The sequence below is a fragment of the Zerene cesonia genome, chromosome 19 (genome assembly GCF_012273895.1).
Source record: "Zerene cesonia ecotype Mississippi chromosome 19, Zerene_cesonia_1.1, whole genome shotgun sequence".
Classification (NCBI taxonomy): Eukaryota; Metazoa; Arthropoda; class Insecta; order Lepidoptera; family Pieridae; genus Zerene; species Zerene cesonia.
Window position 1 is genome coordinate 6622529 of NC_052120.1, and position 4872 is coordinate 6627400.

At 29.2% G+C, this 4872-nt stretch overlaps 1 protein-coding gene across 1 annotated transcript in view; it reads right to left on the bottom strand.

Annotated features, from left to right (window-relative positions):
- The window catches only part of LOC119834649 (ATP-binding cassette sub-family G member 1), a 35828-nt gene that overhangs the window by 22301 nt on the left and 8655 nt on the right, over positions 1 to 4872 (bottom strand). The gene's annotated exons all lie outside the window — the stretch shown is intronic.

The window sequence follows — 4872 nt, forward strand, 5'->3', positions numbered from 1 at the left end:
AAATTCCTATCAATGTACCATGAACTTGAAAATTTATACGTAAGTTTTGGAACATGTCGATTTTATGGTAATGACTTATAAGTATGAGTATAATACATAAGTAATGCTGATAGGTATAATTAACGTCATCATCAAATTTAACCTTTATTCTCTTTAGCATCTAAATCTTAAAAAAACAACTCGAGCGGAGTGGGTGAGAGGTGTATATAGATAATACTATGTAAAAACATACATAGCGCAGTTGTGGTTCAGTGTGAGAACTTCGGTCTTCAAAATCGATAAGTCGGGGTTTGAGACGGGGCGAGCGTGCAGGAAACAAATGGATTTTTCAATTTATCTTTCATTCCTCAAATTGTAACTTACAGTAATAGTTACTGTAAGTTACAATTTGAAGAATGAATGATTTACAGAGAGATATTGTTAATACTCAAATGTGACACAAGCTGTTATTATCTTGGTTCCGTGTAAAGTTGAAGACAATCGACAAGAATGTATTCTTTATAGAATGTATATATGTAAAATGAACTGTCTGAACATGTAAAAATAACTAAAGACAATTGTCAACAAATCACTAACGGGAGTGTCACTCAAACCTTTTTTGTGAATGTTTCAATGTGTGTTTTAAAAATTGTTTAAATTTGTATATTTTCGTGTGTTGCTGTTTGACGAAGATATTGGATATAGCCAAAAAAATAGGTTTTTATAATCTTACGATGGCATACACGTCGCCCAAATCTTCGAGATGATCGCTTATAACAACAGCTACTTTCAATTTCTTAACCAAAAGAAACATCCGTTAAGTTTTCGAAAAACTACCGTCGGAATTGCGTTCACTTTGCTGACCCATTCTTACGCGCCAAAACACGATAAAAAATGCAATATCTGACTCATAAACAACCATTTTACGTCACCGCAATGTTTGTGATTATTGATTTCTGTATAACCATAAACGTCATGCTCATTGTGTACAAAAGTAAAAAAAAACAAATGATTTTTTTTTTAGTTTTATGTCCCTTATTTAATTTGCTCATTACAGTAATAGAAAAGGGAATTTTATTATTTTGTAACCTGTTATTATTAGAGATTTTACTTGAAGTAGCTTTAGCCTCTAAATAACTTTTTCGTCCTATAGCGTGTAAGGCACAGGTTTATTATAAATTCACAAAAAGAGCTGTTGTTGCATAAAAGAATAAACACATGTGGTTATAGAAGTTTCCATGATTATAAGAATACGATAAATATTATCGTATCGATGGAATAGTATGGTGGTTTCCGTTATAATGGTCAACGGCCAATTCAATGCCAATCAAATACCCTTGAACCCTTAGCAAACGGGAAATTAGTCACTGTGATAAAATACAGCATTGTTTTATTTTTTTCATAGAATAACAGGGAAAATGAATTGGGACTATTAGGGAATTTAATATTTGAATTGTCAAATATGTTAAAGAGCTTGTTAATTAAATTACTGCACCTTATATAAAACCAAACTCTACTTATGCCTGTTACAACTGTAGTTTATCTGTTATTTAGCATTCTTATAATAATTCTTCTAATTTTCTGTATATGTCTAAGCGATTACAGAAAAGACACAAAAATTATTTTAAGATATTTGGAATATAAAGGAGACTTTATTACATTCTTAGACAAAGAAAAATTGTTAATAATAATTGCTTTTATAGAAAACAATCAATTTTACGATTAAATTACCCGGAAGGATAGTACAGAGGATCAGCTAACTTAGGAAATATCTTTGCCAATGACAAAGATAACGCTAATTATCATGTTATATGTTAAATATTGGTATTAGTAGATAGAAAATTAAATTGAAGTTAACATTTTAGTTCACACGTGTATATAATGACCATACTGTAATACGTATAATTCTATAATCTAGAGTTTATCGAAGTAAATAACTTTATTTAGCAGCAAGTCTGCAAGTAAATTTAATCAATATTCATATTCACGTGAATCAGTGCAACAATGTTTAATCTAATAAAATTAAATATGTAGTGACAAATCAATTTTCTTAATGAATAATTAATTAATCATTAAATCATTGCTCTCTAAGTCGTGAAATGATCATCGATTTATTATTTTATATTATTGCCAATAATGCAACAAAAAGATGAAGATTAGCAATAAATAATGAATTAGCATACAATTGTTCAAATGCCTTGACAAACTTCAAGGGACATTCACATTCGCGGTGATGATGATCACTTGTTTCTGACGTGAATTTTAATATTCAACTGATTGAAACAAAGAGATTTTTTAACAATAGTGAGTGATTTGAACAAAACTAATTGATGAGGACAGTAAAAATGTTTCGCATATTTAATATGTTACCTGAATAATATTTCTTAAATATGTTAACTTATGATACATTATCTTAATTTAAATTTAAAATAGAGTTCGACTCCAATACTGAATTTTAGGTTACAAATAACGTATATCAAATAGTAACACAGTATAAAAATGATTGCAGCGGCCAATTACGCTACGATTTCGCTTATCAAATAATCAAATAACGTATGGATATCGATTCTCGATGGTTCTTCGGGTACTTGTAATTTACTTATGTGCAATGTTTGTGCGTTCTCATTTCAAAGGACTGTGAACTACGCTTCGATGAGCACTAATAAGGAATTATTACTTTTTACGATTTGTTCATAGAAACGATAGTCGAAGTATTCGTATGTTACAAGAACTGTGTAACGGTTATCGTGTTATAATTGGTTTTTATTTTGTAATACAACAAATATAATATTGTTTCGAAAGCATATATGTAATACTTTTTTTGGATTATTCTAGATAGGCTCTTTCAAAAATTTTGTAACTCTGAAAGACGTTATTATAGCAAAAAAGAGTATGGCGACACTCTTCTATAAAATAAATGAATATTCATGAAATATTGCATATTTCTAGCCCCACCTATATTGTACACAAATTTCGTGAAAAGTATAGAAACCCCACAGATTAAAAAAAAATTTTCTTTAGCAAACGAGAACAGTATTCGTAAAAATATAATCATATCATAACACCTGCAATTACATGGCGATAGACGGTGTAATTAAACTTTGAAGTAATTAATTAATATTTTATTTAACCATAATGAATATTGCTCTTTATCCTAATTAAATTATGGGTTGCATTTTTAATTTATACAAGACACGAAGACATGAGGAAGACGTCGACCATTATAAGAGAGGAATATTTTCAAATATCATACTTAATATATTTTTGCAAGAAGAGGCCATGTAGCACATTTTAGATAAAAAGACAAAAAAAAATTTACCCAAATTTGGATTTGTATACTAAAGGGACTTCAACATATTTTGGCATGCTGACTTACTCTCAGCATATGTCATGCCGGATGCAAATTCTTTGTTATTGGACCCATCCAATAACGAAGCAGGAAAATGAAATGAGGATAAATAAGTGCATCTGAGAATTTTTGGTTTCGATATCTCCTAAACATTTTCTTTTATTTCTTCGTTTTTTAAATGGCCAGCTTTACGGGTTGTGGCACTTTTTCCTCATAGTCAAAGGTCAATTGGTCGATACATATTTTATTTCCAAATTATATTATAAATGTTTCAATTTATCGTATGAAATCCTTTCCATCGAGAAGTCTTGCAATACCTTTCAATTGCAAGCATTTCTGGGTCATACCTGTATTATGTTATCTGAGGTCATACTATACTTTCGATGTGTTTATATTGTTTACCACAAGTCATCTAAAGTTATAATTGTTTTTCTGTACTCGTGTCACTGGTCACCTAAGTACTAGTTTCTACGAAGTCGTAAATTTTATTTTACTTAATGTGAACTAGTGTTAAAATAACAACACGATAATTGCACTTATATATTGTTAAATTTAAGTCGAACATGAAAGGTAAAATATGCAAAAGTAAGGTAATCTTTTGCATATTAAAACTCAATAAAATTGACTTAAATAAATCTCTGTTATACTATTAATTACCTAAAAGAAAAATGATCTATGCGTCTACCAGAATCCAGATATACAGAGTCAAAGGAATTAGTGTCGCACATTTTATCGCCTTATCAAATTATAATTAAACAGTTAAATTATATTTTACTTGTTCAATAGATATTTCTTATAACAAAGGTAATAAATTACCATATTATATAAAATCTTATATTTTATTCTAGAAAAAAAGAAACTGCTGGACTAAGTAACTTAAGAAATAACAAAATGGTCCCTTTTTTAGATAGTTCTCATTCTTAGAACTTCTATAGAATTTCTTTGTTTAATTATAATAATATTATTGGCAATATGTTTATGATCAATAGGAGAATATAAAGGAGGTACGATGCTAATGATTCAGGTATACTGTTTAATTTCCTTATAGACCTACTTGTTGGAATTAGTAGAAAACGTTTGCTCTATTTTGCACGTACGCGTTAATTGTAAGACAACTTATAAATGCCTTTTATTTGTACATTAACAGGTTATGTATTCGACTTTTACATTTAAAATACAGCAATTTTATCTCTAAACTCATATTAAATTAATTATTATCTTAATTTGAATGCGTGGGGCACATAAAACCGAAAGAATAGATGAAATACTTATGTATTATCTTGGTGGGATCACGGGTGACCGAGAGGACAGGTTTTGCCACGGATCGGCGAAGAACGTGGAGTCACATCCCATATTCTTATATTATTTTAATTTCATTAAAATTTGTATTATATTTTTTTTACACAAGTCTGTTTTTACTAGCTTTATTATTACATCGCTAATTTATTAACTTAAATTTTAAGACTATTTCTCGTTTCAAACTTTTTCACAGGAGATTCTTACATGGCTTTATGGCATGGCATGGCATGGTTTAAAAGTTATAT